Source organism: Saccopteryx bilineata, chromosome 7 (genome assembly GCF_036850765.1).
Source record: "Saccopteryx bilineata isolate mSacBil1 chromosome 7, mSacBil1_pri_phased_curated, whole genome shotgun sequence".
Lineage (NCBI taxonomy): Eukaryota > Metazoa > Chordata > Mammalia > Chiroptera > Emballonuridae > Saccopteryx > Saccopteryx bilineata.
Window position 1 is genome coordinate 93,841,593 of NC_089496.1, and position 24,110 is coordinate 93,865,702.

Here is a 24,110-nt window from a genome sequence, read left to right on the forward strand (position 1 = left end):
GAGAATGGGAAAGAGCAGAAATTCCTTACCTTCTGGTCCAGCAGGGGTTTGAGACAGGGTCAGATCACCGGCCAATCAACCTACATTCACACAGCCAAACAGAATCAGGGAGTTAGCCCGGGACGAGCTGCCGCTGCCCACTGCTTCCCTGGTAGTAAGTTTGGCTGGTGAAGGGGATCGTCCAGGCATCCGGTATCCTGTCCCGGGTTTCAGCACCAAATGTTAGAATCCATAGGAGTCTGAAACGACCAGAGTAATAGGCTTTATTGAAAGGAAGAAAGGAACCCTGCCAGGCTGACTCGCAAGGGAGAGTCATGTGCCATGGCAGGATTAAAGAAATGAAACCTAAAAATAGGTCCCATGATACTCCTTACACAGGCTAGATTAAAGGGCAAGGGAACATTCTTTAGAAACAGAGCAGCAGTTGATTATGTTTATGTTTATAAAGAGTACATTCTTTTTGTAGAAAATTTGGAAAATAAAGAACCAAATTAATATAGAATTAAAAAATATTTATGATTATATGGAGAGTATATGCCTAAATTGTTTGTGTCCAGCCTTTTTGCCCCTAACAATATGTTGAAAAAATTTCTACATACAATAGTCTTTAAATAATGGCTGCTTATATCACTATAACTTATTTAACCAATTAAATCAGACCACTTTTAAATACTTCTGTATTTGCAATGAGGGGTAAACAATTAGCTGTATTTTCAAATCTAGATTAAATGGAAAGTAGATGTTAGGAAAAAACTATCCTGATCCTGAGACATACTTAGTTTCATCCCAAGTTTACTTCAATATGATTTAATGTTAATGGAGGATATTTCTGTGTAATTTTTCTCCTCTTGTATTCTGGGAACATCAACAAAGAAAACATATCATAAGAACCTGAGTCGAGGGGGTGGTGCTCTTCTGTTGTGAAATACATCTGGTACTTTAATTACTTTCAAAGGCAAATAGCTCAGAGCAGAGTGAGGATCTTACTTCTGTATTAAGTACCAAGTGCCTTTCCAAGATAGGCCATAGTTAGGAAGACAAAGGAGTAATTGCCAAAAAAGACAATGGAGATGTAAAAAAAAAAAAAAAAAAAGATTGTTCTTATTCACATCAGTAAGAGCTTTCATTCCCAGAAAGCAGCACAACAAAGAGGTGCAAGTCACCCATCCCTGAGGTCTATTTCATGAGTTGGTTCTTTATTTTCATCTAGACATCATCTGTAAAGTGTAGCTGGAAATATCCACTTTGAATAATCAGTGAGTGGTTTTCCATTAATAATATTAATGATGATACCCTTAAATACTGATGAGGGAGTCATAATAATATACTTGCCCAAAGACTGCCGGCCAAGTTTTTTGTTTGTATGTGTGGAATGAATGTCAGTTCTATGTGCTTGTCGATGTTAAAGTATATTTTTAAATGGAAGGGGGCAGAAAGAAAGGCTAAAGATAAACACAACCTTAAACTTATGGATAGTATGATTTTTTTTAAAAAAGATTTTATTTCTTGATTTTAGAGAGAGGATAGAGCAAGAGAGAAAGGCGGGTGGGGAGCAGGAAACATCAACTCATAGTAGTAGTTGCTTCTCATATGTGCCTTGATTAAGCAAGCCCACGATTTCGAACCAGCGAGTTCAGCAGTCAAGGTCAGTAATTTATTTACTGCATCACCACAGGTCAGACAAATATTATGATTTTTTAAAGTCCTAAAATGTAATCCTCCATGGGTTAGATAAAGATATATAAATACATATGTAGCTGTATAGATACAGCCATATGCATAAACAAAATAAAGTACTTGATGTATGTTGTGTCATTGAATTAACAACCCAAGGAAACTATCCTATCCCTCATGCTTCAGTGAAGAGAAGGAATCCCGGATTAGCCACAGACTGGATTACACCCAGCCTGTCTAAAGTTAATAGTACCGATGGCATATTTACCTATTTATGGGATTTTCATTTATTTCCTACTTTGCATCTCTCTATTGAGTGTTTGCATTATGCATTAAGTTAAGCAATTGATCTATATCTTTTACATACTCTGGTGCCCCTAAGATTGAAGTCTAGAGGACACCTCCTGTTTGTTATTGTTCATTTTTTCTTTTCTTTGAGAAAATTTCCCTTCCCTTTTCCATGAGGTTCTTGTGGAGCTGCTCATTAAAAGTGACTAGCTGCCTTTGAGACAGAGACAGGCGTGAGACTTAGACTAGCACAGCCAGATTCTCTGTCCCAGAAATCTGAATAACATGTGCAGGGGAAGGGAATATAATTGGAGCCCAGATATCTGGTCGGAAATACCCAGCTCTGCTCTGGTTTTGCTCTTCCCAATAGGGCTCAGTTGCTCTTTCTTCCTTTGATTCTGAGTAAACACTTGTATTACATCCTTTCAAATAATTATTTTTCATACATACATCGGTCACTTTGACCACCGTTCCTTGTATTTAAATTACTACTCTCTAACACACAAATGAGATCACTGAGGTTCAGAAATAAAACCATGGTAGCAAAATGTGAAAAGGACGACCCCAGCTCAGCTACCTAATTAAAGTAGCATGTAGATGCAGCTCGAGTTGACCCCTAAGCTCGGAATCTGCTGTGGACCTTTGTCCCCTATCGGTGTCTCTAGTCCTGAACCAGAGGACTATTAAGGAATTGAATGCATTCTAGAAGTTAGGGAAGACTGGGGGACACTAAAGGATGCACCTCCCTTTCATAATCTATAAACATTTTGTTTTTTATTTTAGCAGGGACACTGAGCAGTTGTAACTATCATCACGCATGCGCTGGAACAGAGCTCTGCCGATCACCTGCAAGGCCAGATGCCAGCTTGGTGCGTGGGAAGGCTGTGGGTTCCAGGAAGGGGCCAAAGTGGTCAGGGATGCTGAGGAAATTAGGAGGCTCAAGACCTGGCTGTTTACCAAACGGTATGAAAATATTTCTGTTTTTTAAAAAATATCACCAATGTGACCATTCCAGTACAAAAGGACTGAGAGTCATGCCTGGATTGAAAGTGATCTTTGAAGTAACAGTAATGAAGGTGATATCAGTTCTGGTGCCAGTTCTCATGGGTCTGTCTATAGTGTTGTATAAAAAGCATTTTAGTGGACCTGCATTTGGAGAAGCTTAGGCTTTGGCTGGAAGATTTATTCAGAGTTAAAACAGAAGGTTGATCACAGGTATGTGATGCCTCATCTCCCTCTGTCTCACCAAGAAAGACAGTCTAGTCTTAATTAAGCCCAATATGAAAACCGAAGTCCAGATTTTCTGTGCCAAGGTTCACCCTTTATCAAAGCTCAGTCCAGTCCCGGCCCTGCTCAAAGCCTGTACTTGGGAGACCTTCTAACTGCCTGTCCACACAGCAGGGCTGCTGCTTGGAGTTGTCACTTATGAATGAGCAGGGCGAGCTCATTTCCAAGCAGGAAGAGAGAAAGAGCTTTTCTAAGCCTGTGTTTAAATTGTAGGGCTGGGAAGGCCTACCTTTCCTTAAGCTAACCAATCAGTTTCTTTAAAATTTCACAGTCTCCTGTTAGTTCCTCTCACCAACCAATCAGGTCCTTCTTCTAGGCTAGATCAATAAGCCTGTAGCATCCCTATTCTGACTTCTATTGTGCATGTCTTAAAGTGGAAGTATTACTGGTGAAACGGTGAAACCTCAATTCTTGTCTTGAGAGAAAGAATTCAAGCAACGGACAAAGTATAGCAAGCCAAGCAAGGGTTTATTGATGGTGCAGGAATACCTTCAGAAAGGCCTGAGTGGGCAGCTTAATCTCGAGAATGAGTGCGATTAGTTACAGAATTTAGGTATTTATGAACCTTACTTCCTAGACCAGGGGTCGGGAAACTTTTTGGCCGAGAGAACCATGAACGCCACATATTTTAAAATGTAATTCCATGACAGCCATACAACGACCCGTGTACATTATGCATTATCCAATAAAAATTTGGTGTTGTCCCGGAGGACAGCTGTGATTGGCTCTAGCCACCCGCAACCATGAATATGAGTGATAAGAAATGGATTGTAATACATGAGAATGTTATATATATATATATTTTTTTTTTTTTTTAATTTTTCTGAAGCTGGAAATGGGAGAGACAGTCAGACAGACTCCCGCATGCGCCCGACCGGGATCCACCCGGCACGCCCACCAGGGGCAACGCTCTGCCCACCAGGGGGCGATGCTCTGCCCCTCCGGGGCGTCACTCTGCCGTGACCAGAGCCACTCTAGCGCCTGGGGCAGAGGCCAAGGAGCCATCCCCAGCGCCCGGGCCATCTTTGCTCCAATGGAGCCTTGGCTGCGGGAGGGGAAGAGAGAGACAGAGAGGAAGGAGGGGTGGGGGTGGAGAAGCAAATGGGCGCTTCTCCTGTGTGCCCTGGCCGGGAATCGAACCCAGGCCCCCCGCACGCCAGGCCGACACTCTACCGCTGAGCCAACCGGCCAGGGCGAGTTCCAAATAGTGTTTTTAATGCCCTGATAGCTGTAGGTCTGTAACTAATTAGCAAGTTTCATAATTTTCTTGGTGCTTTCTTCCATTTGACCTGTGGTATTTATATAAAAGCAGCAAGAGGTATTTGCTGTAGCACAAGCTCCACCCTGTGATGCCAGTAGGCAGTCTAGCGCTATATGGTTATCTAACGTCATTTTGGCAAGTGAGATTACAGACTCCGAAGCAGTTGGAAATCCCTTCCTGTTCATGTGCAGTGACAGTTGTGGCATTATAAGTGATTTCACTTGCGAGTCCTATAAGACTGTCGATTAAGACACAACACCGGCAACTGCAAGGCCAACAGCATGTTGTTGTTTTTTCCTGTGTGTTGGATTAAAAATTTAAATATTCTTTGCTGAGGGAGTAACATATTCTACTGCCCAGGACCCTGAGGTCTTGGCAAGGTTAAGACATTGAAAGCAATACCCCCTTGTGGGATATTGACTAGGAACATGAATCCCCGTGGTAAGCATAAATATCCAGTTTGATTTTGAATTAATGTGGGATGAAGACTAGAGTCATTTAGCTACTCTCATAACTTAGATAAGGCATGGAGGTTACAGTTAGGAAAGTTACTGCTCAGGATGATACTTTTGTTCAGAGACAGGATTATCTGGTTCCGTTTATTTCTCACTAGGTTTTGTGCAGTGTCATTGCACATTATTGATGACACTGTTAAGCGGTTTTATGGTGCAATTGCTGGCATTTTGTCCAGCATTAACTTTTTTTTCGTTACAAGTTCCTTGGAATAATGATGTTCCATTTTTGAAGTAGCAGGTGTCATTTTGTTGTGGGTTATATGTATATTTATAATAGTATGTTTTCCACCGAATCGGACTCTGATGAATCTCTTCACAATCAAAAGCTCTATAGGGGGAAATGTTAGCATATAAATTAGTGTAAAAGATGGTGGCCATGGATTCAAAGCACCAGTGCTGAGCGGTGTTAATTGGAACTGCAGAAACTTGAACTGCTGCATTAGAGGCAGACAGATAAGCCTAACAGGGGTGATTTAGAAGAGTATCGGCAGAATCAGTGGGTTGGCCTCATATTGTATCTTGCGCTCCTGGAGTGGGTTGTTGGTGGCATATTCAACAATTAGATTTAGACACCTGTGATATGTATCCCTTGGATTGTTAGGAAGAGAGAGTTATTTTGCCAGGTTATAGCGAGAGATGGATAGTAGTAAGCAATAACTATTGTAGTAAAAACATATAGTACATGTTGACTCACCCACTTTTTAAACCCATTGGGGACAAAAATATTCTTTTCCTGGAAACTTGGAGTCTTTGCAAAACAGTATAAATGATTATAAAAAAAAAAACGAACAGAAAATTATTACAATGAACCCTATCCACCACATTACTTATCTTATGCCAGGGATTTGTTTTCCTTTTTCTTTTTTTTTTTTTTTTTTTTCTTTTTTGTATTTCTCTGAAGCTGGAAACGGGGAGAGACAGTCAGACTCCTGCATACGCCCGACCGGGATCCACCCAGCACGCCCACCAGGGGGCGATGCTCTGCCACGACCAGAGCCACTCTAGCACCTGGGGCAGAGACCAAGGAGCCATCCCCAGCGCCCGGGCCATCTTTGCTCCAATGGAGCCTTGGCTGCGGGAGGGGAAGAGAGAGACAGAGAGGAAGGAGGGGGTGGGGGTGGAGAAGCAAATGGGCGCTTCTCCTATGTGCCCTGGCCGGGAATTGAACCCGGGTCCCCCGCACGCCAGGCCGACGCTCTACCACTGAGCCAACAGGCCAGGGCCTGTTTTCCTTTTTCTTAAAAAGAACTTTAAAGTTCTCCAAGGGTTCACTGATCCATTCAATTTTTCCCTCGCTTTCCTTCTCTTTGGGCTCAGTGTGATGGTAGGGCTTTACTCTAGAATGGTGTATCCAGCTGGCAATTCCAGGGACTCTGATTGCTGTTGGAAAGCAGGACAGGGTCCAGTCCCTCCCACAAGGGTGTGAGTTGAGAACTGGAGGATGCATCCCTCCAGGTTTCAGTGGGACTCAGGATCATATAAAGCAGTATCAGCAGTCGTGAGGTGTACTGATGACCATAAGCTCATAAGGCTTATTGAAACTTGGCTAGTGATATAAAATAACAAGAGGCTCTAGCTGTTTCCTCATCAAATCGGAGTAAAGAAACGGTCTTCCATATACAGTGAGTCCGTAAAGTCATGGTGCACTTTTGACTTGTCACAGGAAAGCAATAAAAGACGATAGAAATGTGAAATCTGCACCAAATAAAAGGAAAACTCTCCCAGTTTCATACCTATTCAGTGCAGTTCGATGTGGGCTCACGCACAGATTTTTTAGGGCTCCTTAGGTAGCTATCCCGTATAGCCTCTACAGACTCGTCACTGACTGATGGCCTACCAGAATGGGGTTTCTCCACCAAACTGCCGGTTTCCTTCAACTGCTTATCCCACCGAGTAATGTTATTCCTATGTGGTGGCACTTCATTATAAACGCGCCGATAGTCACATTGCACTTTGATCATGGATTCGAATTTAGCGAGCCGCAGAACACACTGAACTTTCCTCTGTACCAGGGGTCCCCAAACTACGGCCTGCGGGCCGCATGCGGCCCCCTGAAGCCATTTATCTGGCCCCAGCCACACTTCCGGAAGGGGCACCTCTTTCATTGGTGGTCAGTGAGAGGAGCATAGTTCCCATTGAAATACTGGTCAGCTTGTTGATTTAAATTTACTTGTTCTTTATTTTAAATGTTGTATTTGTTCCCATTTTGTTTTTTTACTTTAAAATAAGATATGTGCAGTGTGCATAGGGATTTGTTCATAGTTTTTTTATAGTCCGGCCCTCCAACGGTCTGAGGGACAGTGAACTGGCCCCCTGTGTAAAAAGTTTGGGGACTCCTGCTCTGTACCGTCCACATCTTGACTGGCATGGCTGTGGGCTGCTCTGCTGTATACATGGTGTTACATCATCATCTGCGCATGCGCACATGCTGCCACATCATCCTACAAAACTGGGAGGGTTTTCCTTTTATTTGGTGCAGATTTCACATTTCTATCATCTTTTGTTGCTTTCCTGAGATCGGCCAAAAGTGCACCATGACTTTATGGACACACTGTAGAGCAGTGGTAGTCAACCTGGTCCCTACCGCCCACTAGTGGGAGTTCCAGCTTTCATGGTGGGCAGTAGTTAAGCAACCAAAGTATAAATAAAAAAATAGATTTAACTATAGTAAGTTGTTTTATAAAGATTTATTCTGCCAAACTTAGCGAAAATCCAACATAAAGTACTTGGTAAGTAATTATTATATACTTTAACTTGCTATAATTGTGCTTTATAAATTTAATAAAGTAAAGTTACTTCCCTACTTTATAAATCACCATTACTGTGGAACCAGTGGGCGATCAGAAAATGTTACTACTAACAGAGATACAAAAATGGGCGATAGGTATAAAAAGGTTGACTACCCATGATAGGAGCTTGATCGCAGTTGAGTGGTTGGGCTGGCCCGAGTCCTTAGAAGATTGACATGGAGAACCTGCAACCAATTTTTTTGGGTTTCTTGGCAGGATTTGTTAATGTTTGTCTTAATTAATCTGATTAGCCCTTTCTACTTGTCCTGAGATCTGAGGACACTCAGTCTTCAGGCTGAGTGTAAATGCCAGTGGACCCCAAGAGCTTTACAGACTCCCTGGGTAAACTGAGATGTCAAGGAAGGCCCATTGCCACTTTGTAGTGACTGTGGAATCCAAATCAAGTAACAATCTCTTTTAGGAAAAACCTGGCTGTCTTCTGAGCCCTTTCGTTTCTGGTTGGATAGGCTTCTATCCAGCCAGTAAAAGTTATCAATAAAGACAAGTAGATATTTGTGACCTTGACATGAGGACATTTGAGTAAAGTCAACTTGCCAATCTTCTCCGAGTTGCTCTTATTAAAGGAGAAGGCCTTGGTCCCTGGGGGTTAGTTTTAGCACACAGGGCACAATTTTGACAAACCTGCCAGATGGTTTTTGTTACAACCTACCCACTAAAGAAGCGTTGACAGATTTTTTCTAATTTGTTCCTTCCAAAATGGCACGAGTCACGTGGCCCTTTAATAACCTTCTATTGTAGGGCCTGTGGAAAGCTCGTGAGATCTTCCTGCTGGGTCCAGCCCTCAGTATTTTTTATCTATCCATGTTGTTCAATCCAGTTCATCTCCTCCTGGGTATACGGAGGAGTTAGGGTCTTCTCTGGGCCTGTTGGAATTAAAGACCCTAAAAGGGAATCTTGAGCAGAAGCTGCTCTTTTAGCAGAGATATCAGCAAACTTCTTTCCCTGTGTTATTTCATCTGCTCTTTTTTGATGCCCCTTGCAGTGTTTAACTGCTCTTTCCTTGGGTAAGCTTATGGCTTAGAGCAGCGGTTCTCAACCTGTGGGTCGCGACCCAGCAGGGGTCGAACGACCAAAACACAGGGGTCGCCCCCCCTGCCGGGGTCGCGACCCACAGGTTGAGAACCGCTGGCTCAGAGTCATTTGAGGATCTGAGGCCCATGTTTGATAGGAGTATCTCTGGCTGTGAGACATGCCCTTTCTTTTCAGATTAGCATCACGAGCATGAAGTACTAGAAATGCATATTTAGAATCAGTGTAAATATCAATTCTTTTCCCTTCCCGTAGTCAAGGGCCCTTGTTAAGGCTTTTAGTTCAGCTATCTGGGCAGCAGTCCCAGGAAGCAAGACTCAGGCCTCAGCAACCTGTGGAAATATGACAGTTGCATACCCAGCATAGCGGATCCCATCTCTGACAAGGCTACTCCCATCTGTGAACCAACCCTCATCCACATTGTCTAGTGGCCGGTCCTTCACATCTCTCCTGCTAGCACAGGTTTGATCAGTGGTCTCACTGTTGCAGGGGTTCCGTGTCCCCTGGAAGGGGCATGAAGGCAGCTGGTTTTAGAGTGGAGCCGTGCTCTATACTAACCTGGGGGTTTTCTGACATTAACGCTTGGTACTTTGGTATTCTGCTGTCAGTAAGCCAGTGGGCCCGTTATGCTCTAGGAGGGAGTTTATTTGGTGGGAAGTTTTTCAAGGATGATTTCTTGTCCCAGAGTGATCTTGGATGCCTCCTCAGCCAGCAGGGCTGCTGCTGCTGCCACTACGCTGAGGCAGTGGGGCCATCCCTGGGCTCCTGGGTCTAGGTTTTTTTTTGTTTTTTGTTTTTTTAATTTATTTATTAAATTTAATGCAGTGACATTGATAAATCAGGGTACATATGTTGAGAGAAAACATCTCTAGATTATTTTGACATTTGATTGTGCTGTATACCTCTCCCCCAAAGTTAAATTGTCTTCTGTCACCTTCTATCTGGTTTTCTTTGTGCCCCTCCCCTCCCCCAACCCCTCTCTCCTTCTTCACCCCATCCCCCCTCCCCCCACCCCCCACCCCTGTTGCCATCACATTCTTGTTCATGTCTCTGAGTCTCATTTTTATGTCCCTTCTATGTATGGATTCATATAGTTCTTAGTTTTTTTCTGATCTACTTATTTCACTCCATATAATGTTATCAAGGTCCATCCATGTTATTGTAAATGATCCGATGTCATCATTTCTTATGGCGCTTATCAACAAAACAACACAGAATAAGTGCTGGAGAGGATGTGGAGAAAAGGGAACCCTACTGGGTCTAGGTTTTTAGAGAAGTATCCAATAGGTTGTTGGGTGGGCCCTAGAGTTTGAGTGAAAACCCCGAAGGCTACCCCTTGTTTTTCAGTTACAGTCAGAAAGGTTTCTCTGGGTTTGGCAACCCAAGAGCAGGTGCCTCCATTAGGGCTGTCTCTAGTTGGATAAATGCTTGTTATTGTTCCCTGTCCCAAAGCAGAGGGTTCTGTTCAGGCTCAGATTTTAGAGCCTTGTGTAAAGGTTTTGCTATTTCTCCATATCTAGGATCCACAGTCTATCCCATTAGTTTGAGGAAGGCTTGGAACTGCTTCTGGGTAGTGGGAACCAGGATATGGTATATTACCTGCACTCTTTCTGGAGATAACCTTCATTCTCTGGGGATGAGAACAAGTCTCAAATAATTTACTCACTGCTGGTAATATTTGTGTGTTCTCTCTAGTTACCCGGTATCCCTCCTCAGCAAGAAAATTTAGTCTTTTTAATATGCTGGAGGCCTCCCTCTTTGATGGGGAAGCAGATAAGAAAATCATTGATATATTGAATGACCTGGCTTCCCCCCCTCAAGAGATAGGTCCTTTAGGCCCTTTGCCAAGGTCTTCCCAAACAGGTAGGGACTCTCCCAATGAAGTCCAGGTAAATTGTTCATCTGTGGATTCCAAAGCAAATAAAACTTGGCAAGATGGATCTAATGGAATGCAAAAGAAGGCATCCTTAAGGTCCAAGATGGAAAACCATTGTGTAGGATAGATCCCAGGGTATGGAGGCACCTGTTCTGCCTCTGGGAATTTGGGATAAATAGAGCTTCCTTTTTTATTCTCTTTTCCCACAGCCTCTGGCTCCACCAGGGGCTCCATCTTCTTTGGGGTCTGTTGTTCCTGTGGTGGTCAGCTGATTACAACTAGAAGAGCCAGATCTAGTTTGCAGGTCTTACGAAGATCTGGGTTGTCTCTTAAAGCCATGAAGGCTTGGACATATGGGACTTTAGTCTATTTGACCTGATGGTGGCAAAAAAAAAGATCTAACTGGAGAATGGTACTATAATTCAAGCTATCAATTTCTGGCCAAATCTCCTCATCCCCTAACCTATTATGGCCAAGCATTGTTGCAAGAGAATATTAGTTTTTTTTTCTTTAATGTTTGGGGATGAAATGTTGACTAGTTCTTGAGGATAAGACTCACTCCTAAGGGTGAGTCCTATGAAATGAAATGGAGGATTGGTTTCCCATCTGGAAGAGAATAGAGGAGACTATGGAAAAAAACAGGCATCCCCAACTTTCCCAGCCTATAGGGGGGCCCAAAGAGAGCATCCTCTGCTTTGTTCCCAGGTTCCTGGACTTAGCTAGCCTTACCATGCAACCCACACCTGGTCCTGTCCCATTAGAGACTATCTGGCATCTCTAAACTCACCAGCAGGACCTCCTTCCTCTTTGACCCCTTGTCTTGAGCAGCTGAGCTCACCAGTGCATACCTCATCTTTTCCATTCTCATTCCCCAAGATGCACTCAGCACAGCAGGGATGAGGACTTTACTTCTAGTTGTTGCATTAATTTTGGGAATTTTCAGACAAAGTAGCAGACCCAGTAGATATGATTACCAGTGCACAGAAATATTTGTCACCCCCCCCTTCTCCTCTGAGCCTCTCTAATGTCTCATTCCCTTGATTCCTTGGGCCTCATTCAGAAGAAATGGGAGGCCCATTGTGGTCAACAAACAGTGGCATTGGTGGAGCTGGGGCTCGGTTTCATGGTTTGTGAACCATTAACCCTTTGAGTAGTATGCACATTCATGTACGTCCTCATGCCTCCTGAGCAGAGTACGATCGTACAAAAATTTTTATTTTAAAAACGTGTAAGGCAACATTAAAAAAAAGGCAAATGTATGTTCTTCTTGTTTCTATAAATTGGTTATCAAACAAACATGATTTTAAGTTAATAAAACTGTAACTGGAACTAATTTTGTTTTTTTGAAAAAAATAAACTCCCAGGAGTCAGAGAGCATGAAAAAAAAAACTCCCTACTCAAAGGGTTAAATGCATGATCTCCTAGCACAGCAGGCCAGGGAAGTTGTTATCAGTACCTGTTAATGGAGTTGAGCCAGTGTTCCTTTTTCCAGTGGAATAAGGGCAGGCATACCTGGGATGGTGCCACTCGGTGGAGGAACAAATACAGCAAAATTCACAGGGACAGGACAGAACATGACATCAAACATTGAAAAAGTGTTGTGGCATGCTGAACTCAAGCAAGTCTGGAGTTGGCGGTGAGTCTCGGTTGTATCTCTGAGGTCATTTTCTGTCACTTTATTTCCTAGGAGGGGAAATGCCTCAAGAGTGTGCCTTGGCCCTGGCCGGTTGGCTCAGCGGTGGAGCATCGGCCTGGCGTGCGGGGGACCCCGGTTTGATTCCCGGCCAGGGCACATAGGAGAAGCGCCCATTTGCTTCTCCGCCCCTCCCCCTCCTTCCTCTCTGTCTCTCTCTTCCCCTCCCGCAGCCGAGGCTCCATTGGAGCAAGGATGGCCTGGGCACTGGGGATGGCTCCTTGGCCTCTGCCCCAGGTGCTAGAGTGGCTCTGGTCGCAACAGAGCGACCCCCTGGAGGGGCAGAGCATTGCCCCCTGGTGGGCAGAGCGTCGCCCCTGGTGGGCATGCCGGGTGGATCCCGGTCGGACGCATGCGGGAGTCTGTCTGACTGTCTCCCCATTTCCAGCTTCAGAAAAATACAAAAAAAAAAAAAAAGAGTTTGCCTTGATTGGTTAGACAGTGTGCCTTGTTGCATGGACATTTTCCTGTGGCTGGCCGGGCACCTAGAGCATCCTTCCCCAGCCCATGACCAGCTTATTCTGTCATGGGATCCTTTAGTGGCAGGAACCATAACGGCTCTTAAGTGCTCGACCCATGCCCTCAGGGGTGCGGCAATCTGTAGAGGAAGAAAACCCCGTGGCCAGAGGAGAAGGAGAGAAAGCATGATTAGTCAAGCCCTTCAAGCCAAGGTGGCGAGGACAACTTATCTGAGCAGAAAGGAGGAGAACTGAGTCTGGGTGTCAAAAAGATGTTACTGGTGAAACAATGAAACCTTGATTCTTGTCTTGCTTGAGAGAAAGAATTCAAGTAAGAGACAAAGTATAGCAAATAAAGCAAGGGTTTATTGACTGTACACTCGGAAAAGCCTGAGTGGGCAACTCATGAGAATGAGTGCCTGGATAAGTTACGGAATTTAGGTATTTATGGACTTGACTTCCTGCACTTTCCCATTCCTTTTTTTTTTTTTTCCTTTCTTCCTTTCCAGCTTCTTCTTCTAGTTTATCTGTCATCATTGCATTGCTATGTGGCTATTACAGTGTGTCCGTAAAGTCATGGTGCACTTTTGACCGGTCACAGGAAAGCAACAAAAGACGATAGAAATGTGAAATCTGCACCAAATAAAAGGAAAACCCTCCCAGTTTCTGTAGGATGATGTGGCAGCATGTGCACATGCACAGATGATGATGTAACATCGTGTATACAGCGGAGCAGCCCACGGCCATGCCAGTTGAGATGTGGATGGTACAGAGGAAAGTTCAGTGTGTTCTGTGGCTCGCTAAATTCAAATCCATGACCAAAGTGCAACGTGAATATCGGCGCATTTATAACGAAGCGCCACCACATAGGAATAACATTACTCGGTGGGATAAGCAGTTGAAGGAAACCGGCAGTTTGGTGGAGAAACTCTGTTCTGGTAGGCCATCAGTCAGTGACGAGTCTGTAGAGGCTATACAGAATAGCTACTTAGGAGCCCTAAAAAATCTGTGCATGAGCCCATATCGAACTGCACTGAATAGGTATGAAACTGGGAGAGTTTTCCTTTTATTTGATGCAGATCTCACATTTCTATTCTCTTTTGTTGCTTTCCTGTGACTGGTCAAAAGTGCACCATGACTTTACGGACACACTGTATATCGGGGAACTGGAGATCACCAGGCTGGGTGTAGTGAGGTCTTTTCTAAAAGACTTGCCTAGGTCCTGCAGACCTGGAAAGCATGGGGCAGTTCATCCCTCCGCCTCCTCTGCCTGTCCCAGCTCAGGTCTAACTAGCTACCTAACCTGACAGAGGCACTGAAGCACTTCCCCAGCCCCAGATCCGCAGTGACTGAGCAGATTCCTGCTAACCTTGGGTTTTGAGAGCTGAGGCGCAGGGGATTCTGAGGGCACAATGGATACTGGAAATGTACAACTGAATCTAGAAATGCTTTACTAGAAAAGCAAATTAAGCTAAACGGGATGTTGCAGCTTTGTACCGAAGCAGGTTTTCTAAGTTGTAAGAAATATAATGTCCAACTCACTTTGCTCTTTTCCCCCAGCAATATCTAACTACCTGCCTACATTAACTTTAAAAAAAAAAAAACACCCTGGGTCTTTTTTAATCTTATAAAGGTAAATGGATGGAGGTCCCATCTTTTGTAACTTCTTGCTGTCAAGCAGTATATTTTTGCATATCCCAGGCCTAGAGACTTTTCCTATGTGTTAAAGAAGGAAGGGAACAAAAAGGAAAGAAACATCACGTGAGGGAGAGGGATTTTGCAAAGTCTGGGTCAGTCTGGTGCTGTCCTTGGGAGGTGGTATACAGAATATCAAGTGGTTAGTGATCCTGGACGAGCTGGAATTCTTGTCATAGTCTGGAGGTGACAAATTTGACAGGGTTAAAAGATATGGTCCAGAGCCCTGGCCGGTTGGCTCAGCGGTAGAGCGTCGGCCTAGCGTGCGGAGGACCCGGGTTCGATTCCCGGCCAGGGCACACAGGAGAAGCGCCCATTTGCTTCTCCACCCCTCCGCCGCGCTTTCCTCTCTGTCTCTCTCTTCCCCTCCCGCAGCCAAGGCTCCATTGGAGCAAAGATGGCCCGGGCGCTGGGGATGGCTCTGTGGCCTCTGCCCCAGGCGCTAGAGTGGCTCTGGTCGCAACATGGCGACGCCCAGGATGGGCAGGGCATCGCCCCTGGTGGGCGTGCCGGGTGGATCCCGGTTGGGCGCATGCGGGAGTCTGTCTGACTGTCTCTCCCTGTTTCCAGCTTCAGAAAAATGAAAAAAAAAAAAAAAAAAAAAAAGATATGGTCCAGAAATTAAGAAAACCTATAATAATGAAATATTTAGTGAGAGGTAAAAACCAGGCGAGAGAGGGTGAGATGATAGGCAGTGTCCCAGATTAGGTTGGAGGATTGGCTCTCCTGGACGGAGGTGTGCCACATTGTTAGGCTAAGGGGAACAGTGTAAGATTATCCCCTGAAGCAGGCCTTTTCTGTCTGACCTACTTGGGCAGAGAAGGGAAAGCAGTCTCAAATGAAGCTGATAGACCACTTTATACTTTATCCACTCAACCAATTAGTCCTGACAAAAGTCAACCCAGCCAAAGCACCAGGTGTCATTCTAGGAGATGGCAATGCAGATGGGCTTTTCACGTGAGGTCTGTTAGGTTCAGGTGGAAGGATGCTATTCAAAATCTCAATTAGCTGGGAGAAACTAAGCTATTTGGGCTCCAGGGAAGCTCCCATAGCTCTCTCCTCAATCACTTACCTAAACACACAGTTGCTTAGTAATCATCCGCCATAGCATAAAAGCTGTAAAAATGGGAGGGGTAACGCCATGACCTGAAAATAAAGGGAAAAGCAAGAGTATATAACAGTTTTAAAATCCAAGCAGCTCAGTAGACCATCCCCTCCCTTCTTTTATGCCTTCTTGGAAGGCTGCTAAGGTCAAATGAGGAGTCTTGCTTTCTCTGTAACTATTAATATTGTGTATATATATATATCTATATATATCTATATCTATATCTATATATATCTATATATTAAAACATAAAACTATTCCAAATTTTTTTTGAATCAAGAGGTCTAGAAAAACATTTGGTACTACTCCTGGTTTAAATTGAATTAATGTCTTTTAAAGTTCTTAACAGAAAATAGATATTTGTCTTGCCTGGGTTTGCAAAAGGTCCTGATTATTCTTATAATCTTTTAAACATATCAATGTGTGTGCCAATAAAACAATAACAAAAATACCTGTTTCTAAAGGTCATGAAATATATTCATAAAGGTATCAGTCTAAAATTGATGATTACTGACATTTAGTTGTCACTGAAAATTAAGGTTTCTGGAAATTGAGAATTCTAATTGAAAAGAAATTGTATAGTTTTCGTAATAAAAAGTATAAGGTACGAGAATTTTTTTTTTTTAAAAAGAAGAAATTAAGTTGTTCTGAAAGTTGGTTATTTCTGAATGGATAAAAAAGTTCAAGTTACAGGTTTGTGCAGAGGGAAGAAACAAAAAGTGAAGGAACTGAAAAGGTGAACGTAATAATATAGAAAAAAAAAAGAAACATTAAAACCCAGGCCTCTGACCTCTGGTGGCGCAGTGGATAAAGCGTCGACCTGGAAATGCTAAGGTCACTGGTTCAAAACCCTGGGCTTGCCTGGTCAAGGCACACTCTCTATCTCTCTCTCCTTGCTCTCTCTGTCTCTCTCTCTCCTCTCTAAAAAAAAAACAAAACAAAACAAAAAAAAATCCCAGGCCTTACAGATGTTTGCTAAGGTGGTTTCCCTGGCTGTAAAACCACAAAAAGGCCCCACAAAAACCCCAGCAGGGCTATCCCAGCCCTCCCCCCAGGGGCCTGCTTTATGTGCAGACAGGAACCTCTCTGGAGCTGCTCCTGTCCCAATCCCAGGCCACCAGCCAAACCCTGCCCTCCCTTGGGTCTGCAGGCCACTGGAAGTCAGACTGCCCATGAGCTCCCAAGAGGCAGGGGCTGGCCCTTCCCAGGGGCCGCTGCTCCCCAGCACTGGCCTGGACACAGAAGCACTTATTGGTGTCCTGGGGGAGGAAGACTGAAGGAGCCCGGCCTCGCCACACGCCTCCACATCCACCAGCCGAATAGCAGAGAACTTGGAAACTCTACAGGTCGCTGATAAGGCCATTTCTTTCCTGTTAAATATTGGGACCACTAATTTGTCACTCTCCAAATTTTGGGGGCCACTGTCTTCTTACTTTATCTCGATTACTGGGGGACGTAGTGTTTCCTCCAACCCACTGATCACCCACTCCTTTCTCATTATTTCCAGCTGTCCAACCCCCATCCTAGGATGAGATATTTTATCCAAATTTAGAGCCTCCCTTACACTAACACCTCAACTCTTCAATTCAGATCCCTCTCTCCTCCTCCTCACTATCCCTGAACCTAAAGAGATCCACTGCTTTCTTCCCAGGTTAATCCACTAGTTTGGGACACATCTACCCCTCAGGAGCCAATCACCATACCCCAACACAAATTCAATTAAAAGACGCTATTTCATATCCCTGTCAGTCACAATACCCCCTTTCCAAGGGCTCACAGCCCATCATCACTCACCTTCTCTCCCAACACCTCTGACAGCCTACCAATTCACCATACAACACTCCCATTTTATCAGTGTTGTAGTAATATAAGGTTAGAGTAATTAAATATATAGAAATATAAAAATATGGAATATATATAAAAGTAATTATAAGGATATTAAAAATAATTATTAAAATTAAATAAAGTTATGCCATTTGGATAGGAATTAATAGAGTGGCTTAGTGCCATAACTCTGTAATGTGATAAACAGACTCTGACTTACAAGCAGAGCCCAGTTAGTATGTGTGTGTGAAGTTATACATAGATAAGAAGTAGTTTGGTGTTATTTATATTAACTTTGTAAATTAATAAAAATAAGAACATCTTAAAAAGTGGTTTAATGTAAACATTTCAGTAGATTGACATATAGGGGATTCCCTGCGAGGAACTCCCAAAAAGGTGGTTTGAGGTGATAATCCTGTAGATTGACACCTGTTAAAAGGTGTTGGCCAGAAAGGGTACTAAAGCTGAGGAGCCCCCTGCTGTAGTAGTCACTCAGACTCCAATATTGATGTGGACTGTCTCCACACCGCTCTGAGCTCTGACCAAAGCCAGCCAAGAGGAGCACGCTGATGGGGCCCCCTTAAGCTGTATCCAGGCACGCCAAAAGGATTTGTGAGTAATAAATTGCCTGTGTGATTATTGCAACTAATTTGTGTGTCAGTTGTGTCTTTCCTCTGGTGGCATTTAACAGTAGCATCCTCATAGCCGCCTCAAGAGTAGTCTCGAAGAGGCTGCCAGCCCTGCTGATAAGCAGAAGTGTCCCACTGCACGAGGAAGTCGAGTCAGGGACACCTGATCGACGTAGAGCTTGGGCTCTACTGGGACAACCAGTCAAAAAACCAGGTGGCTTCTGTCACCTAGTTTAGAACCTAAGGATTATTAATCAGGCTGTTCTCCCCATTCATCCAGTTGTTGCCAATCCTTATACTTTCTTATCCCTCATTCCCCCTAATACCTCCCACTTCATAGTCCTTGACCTAAAGGATGCTTTCTTCACCATTCTGCTACACCCACCAGACCCTCAAAACCCGTTTGCTCTTACCTGCAGTGGTCCTGTCTCATGACAGTCTCATCTCACCAACTGACTTGGACAGTCTTCCCTCAGGGCTTCCAGGACAGTCTCCACTTCTTTGGCCAAGCCCCGGCCTCTAACCTACTTTTTTTTTTGTATTTTTCTGAAGTTGGAAACGGGGAGACAGTCAGACAGACTCCTGCATGTGCCCGACCGGGATCCACCGGGCATGCCCACCAGGGGGCTATGCTCCACCCACCTGGGGCACTGCTCTGGCTCTGTTGCAACCAGAGCCATTCTAGTGCCTGAGGTAGAGGCCACAGAGCCATCCTCAGCCCCCGGGACAACCTTGCTCCAATGGAGCCTTGGCTGCAGGAGGGGAAGAGAGAGACAGAGAGGAAGGGGAGGGGTGGAGAAGCAGATGGGTGCCTCTCCTGTGTGCCCCGGCTGGGAATCGAACCCGGGACTCCTGCACTCAGCATTCTTCCCTGCAGCCCTTCTTATCAATTATCACAACAATATACCATCACCCTTCTCAACTTCCTAGCAAAAAAAGTTTACAGAGTTCCCCCTAAAAAGGCCCAAATTTCAACTCCCCATGTCAGTTACTTAGGACTCACTATCACTCCTCAACACTAAGCCATAATGACTGACGAAAACAAACTCATTTCCTCCTGGTCCACACCAACCTCAAAGCAAGAACTTCTATCTTTCCTGAAACTTGCAGGTTACTTTCAATCTGGATTCCCAACTTGGGACTCCTAGCATAGCCCCTTTATCAGGTGACTGAGGGCCCCTTATCAGAGCCCCCTAGATCCCACCTTAAACATCTCTCCATCCTTTAAGAACTCCAACATGCCGTTGTCTCAGCTCCCACCTTTACACTCCCCAATCTCATCAAGCCCTTCAAACTTGATACTGATGAAAAGGAGGGAATAGCTGCAGGCTCTTAGGACAAGATCTAGGGCCAGAGATGAATCATAGCCAGTTTGAGACTACTGTTAAGAAATGGCCAACCTAAGTGCTCTAGCAGCAGCTGCTCACCTCACACAAGACAGCAAAAGACTCACCTTTGGACAACCAACGTTTTCCTCTCACAATCTTTCTGCTATACAATCTCACAAAGCTACCCAAACTCTCCCTCCTGAATTTAAGACTTTCATATTGCCTTTATAGCCTCTCCACATATCACCTTGGCCAAATGCACAAAACTCCTGCCACTCTCCTGCCTCTGCCTGACCAAAACACCACCCATTCATGTCTGGACATTCTCTTTTTTTTTTTTTTTTTTTTTTTTTTTTTTAGAGACAGAGAGAGGGTCAGAGAGAGGGATAGACAGGAACAAAGAGATGAGAAGCATCAATCATTAGTTTTTGAGCATTGCGACACCTTAGTTGTTCATTGATTGCTTTCTCATATGTGCCTTGACCATGGGCCTTCAGCAGACCGAGTAACCCCTTGCTCAAGCCAGCGACCTTGGGTCCAAACTGGTGAGCTTTTTCTCAATACAGATAAGCCTGCACTCAAGCTGGCGACCTCGGGGTCTCGAACCTGGATCTTCCACCTCCCAGTCCAACGCTCTATCCACTGCGCCACCGCCTGGTCAAGCTGGACATTCTTGATTTCAGAGCGCCTCTCCCCCCCCTCCACATCACAGACCAAGCCCTGTTTACTATGGACCGCACTTAGTTAATGGATGGAAGCTCCTACACACACCAAGGAGAATGGGTAGCTGGCTATGCCATAGTCTCCCTCCACCAGACTCTCTAGGCCAATTCCCTTCTTCCAGGTACCACAGCCCGACAAGCTGACATCATCAGCCCAACACCTGGGGGCCTTGTCAGACCAGATCAATTGGTATGCTTGGCTATTCCCTCTCATACAACCCTCCTCACTTTAATTTTCAGACCATGTCTTTTATGCCACTTTTCTTCTTTTCTCCAGGACTACCTTGGGGCATTTGCAGGCCAATCCAGAGAGATTATGCTACTTCAAGCCACCACTCCAAACCAACCCTAGCCTGAACCTCAGAAGACAGATATTGACAACCAGCCATCTCCCATTCAGCCCGCCCCCCTGCCAAATGCTTCAGTGACCCTAAACATCAGGAAGTAGTTACAGAAGAAGAGACCTTTGCCCCTTTTCCTTAAACAACAAAAGACTGGAATGTTAGGTTCTCATCTAGGACCCCTTACCAATAGCCTTGGTTACTGGGATGATTATCATTAGAGGAGAGAGAGAGAGAGATCATTGCAGAAAGCAGAAGGAGGCCACGTGGAGGAGGCCAGGAAAAGCAGCCGAGATGGCGGAGTGCTGAGTGAGATTCCAGTTTGTGCAGAGTTTGTATCTGGGATAAGGAAGGAGATGGGGAACTGAGGAGAATAAGGCTGGTGAGCTAGAAACCTTTGATTCTAGGAAACTCGGATAAGTCAGTGGCTTTGTGAGCACTGAATGTGATTGGGTTTTGGAGCCCAGTGTGTATTTTTACTTGCCTGCTGGGTGCAAGCTAGAATTAAAGACTATGGCCCATCAGTTTTTGGCTCCGCTGTTTCTTTACCGACTGTCTGAATCCACTGCGAACCTGCATAGGCCAGAAGGCTGCTGTGATAGTGGCCCTGGCTGTGGCTTCTGGCTTTATAGCACCATTACCCTCTATACACCTGTGACTGTCTCCTCTGTACTTCTTTTGCTGACCCCAATCTATTCAAAACTCCTCCCCCACTGCCTCAACAAATCCTCTGTTCTTTCTATGGCATCTCTCCCATTAAAGGTTCCTATCCTTACATTCCTATGGGACTCCTGCCAAATGGGGGATTTAGACTATCCTTAGGAAACAACTTCCCAACTCCTGGACCCTGACCATCTAGTCTCCTTTCCATTATGGAAGCCTTGAAGCAGGAGTACCCACCCTTATTCCCTTCCTCCTCCATCATTTGAACAGTGTAAATTCTGAAAACACTCCGAAGACCTTTCTAACTCCTTTACATTTAGAAAGAATTCTTAATCTCACACACTGTCTCCTAAACAAAACAAATCCTGCTTTAGCCCAGAATTGTTAGCTGTACCTCTCCCTATTGTCCTCTGCTGTCCTCGTATGTACCTCTCACTCATGGGATACCACTAAAACAACTCTAGCCTACACAATACAAAAGGACACTATTTTTCTCGAAAGGCCAGGCTCCCTTTTTAATAATGATCTGACCTCCCAGACGAACCAAACCTCCGTACTTATCCAGACTTATACCAAAAGTTTAAAAAAGGCCCCATTGCGCTACATAACCCCTACTAACTCGAGCCCCCCTGTGCTTCACCAGAATGTCAGGAAACACTTCAGTGGGCCATCTGCCAAAGACAGCATGCAACGTCACTGTTGCTCTGCGGCTTCTGACCGTACATTGGTCTCAATGAGTAGGCTACCAGGTTCCTCCTGAGGCAAACAGCCACTTTTTCCAACCAGTCTCCAAAGCTCTCCTCCTTTCCCACATTACAAGCCTCTTCCTTTAATTACTCTTCTCCCTCCCTCTCCCTTTCCCCTGGATCACCTCCCGCTCCCAAGTTCCCCCTCATTTTCACTGCACCTGACCTGCAACTTTCCATCTCTCTCCCTTATTGGGGCCACAATGGCGTCTACATTATCAGTCTGGGAAGCAGAACGTCAAGAGAAGAGCACACCTCCCTAGCCTCTTTTTTACCTCATTTCAACTCATTTCTCTTGCTACCTAACACAACAGGGAATGTTCTTTCTTAGAGGTGAGGAAGTGAGGAAGTGAGGAAGCCTACCTTTGACTTCCTACCAACTGGACAGGGACCTGTACACTAGCGCACCTCTCTGCCAATGTGATATAGCCCCTAGTAACCAGCCCCTGCCTGTTCCAGTCACCCAGCAACTCCGGCACAGGAGGGCAGTCAGCTCATCCCTCTCCTGGTAACTCTCAGCATAATTTTGGGGGTTGGGACAGGTACAGGAGGACGAGTCACAGCTCTACACTTCAAGACTCTGTCAGAAGATCTACAGAAAAGCCTAGGTGATATTTCAAAAAGCTTAATCAATTTACAAAGCCAAACAGACTCCCTCACAGCCATTCCCTTACAAAGCAGACCAGGATTAGATCTCCTCCCAGCTGAAAAAGGGGGACTTTGCCTCTTCCTAGAAGGGGAATGCTGTTTCTAAGTCAGTCAGACCTAGTTAGAGATGTGGCTCATTAACTGAAAGAGCTGCTAAGAGAAGAGAATGTTAATCTAGCACCTGGGACTCTTGGTTAAATAAGATTAGTTGGTATGCATGGCTACTTCCCCTCATAAGTCCTATAAACCTCCTCATCCTCGCTTTAATTTTTGGATCATGTCTTATACATCTCCTGTCTCCTTTTCTCCAGGACCACCTTAGGGCATTTACAAACCAGCAGAGCAGAGATTATGTTGCTCCATACCAGGCCCTGGCCTGAACCTCAGGAGACCACTATGGACATTCCCTCCAGCTGAGGCCTATTCCCTCCCCTTAAATCAGGGGTCCCCAAACTACGGCCCGCGGGCCACATGCGGCCTCCTGAGGCCATTTATCCAGCCTCTGCTGCACTTCTGGAAGGGGCACCCCTTTCATTGGTGGTCAATGAAAGGAGCACATTGACCATCTCATTAGCCAAAAGCAGGCCCATAGTTTCCATTGAAATACTGGTCAGTTTCTTGATTTAAATTTACTTGTTTTTTATTTTAAATATTGTATTTGTTCCCGTTTTGTTTTTTTACTTTAAAATAAGATATGTGCAGTGTGCATAAGGATTTGTTCATAGTTTTTTTTATAGTCCGGCCCTCCAACGGTCTGAGGGACAGTGAACTGGCCCCCTGTGTAAAAAGTTTGGGGACTCCTGCCTTAAATGCTTCACCAACCAGAATCAAGCAGGAAGTAGTCACGGGAGAACTTTTCCTTTTCACCCCTTTTCCTTAAACAACAAAAGGTTAGAATGTTAGGTTCTGGTCCATGGCCCCTTCTCAAAACTCAACCAGGAGAAACTAAGTAATTTGGCTCCAGGGCAGTTCCCGTAGCTCCCCTCCCATCACTACCAAACACACTGTTGCTTAGTAACCACTCATCAACCCGCCCTGGGACGCCCTGTCAGGGCTAACCTCCCGGCTCCGCATCAGTGCCAACTACATGGAAACATTGCTCACTAAACCCATAAAGGCTTGACTCCCCAGACCCTTGGCGCTGTGGCCACTACGATCTCAGCCTATCTGCTTTCAGATGCCCCAATAAACTGTTTTATTCCCATGTTTGGCCTGGCTTCCTTCTTGCCCCAACTTAACAAGGTTTGGATTGTATAAATGAGCAATCAGGTAAATAAGGTCATAGGAAAACATCTTATGAAAACAAAAGAAAACACAAAGGTTAGTCAATACAGCAAATGATTTACCAGTCTCTGAACTGAGACTGTCAGTTTAGAAAACTGCCAGATGCAAGGCTTTTGCTGAAATAAAAAACAAGCAGTTATAATATGACAGATCCTTATTTGCAGCTTGAACATCTTTGGTGATGTCATTAGGTGTTTAGGTAAAGTCTGTGTGGCGTATACAGACACAAATGGG

The 24,110-nt window shown here is 44.7% G+C and overlaps 1 long non-coding RNA gene across 1 annotated transcript in view; it reads left to right on the top strand.

Moving 5' to 3' along the window:
* LOC136310887 (uncharacterized) overlaps positions 1-20,823 on the top strand; it is a 36,436-nt gene extending 15,613 nt beyond the window's left edge. The window contains exons 2-3 of the long non-coding RNA XR_010726629.1: positions 2,746-2,925; positions 20,472-20,823. This is a non-coding gene — a long non-coding RNA (uncharacterized lncRNA). The remainder of the gene's footprint in view (positions 1-2,745; positions 2,926-20,471) is intronic.
* The last annotated feature ends 3,287 nt before the right edge of the window (positions 20,824-24,110 follow it).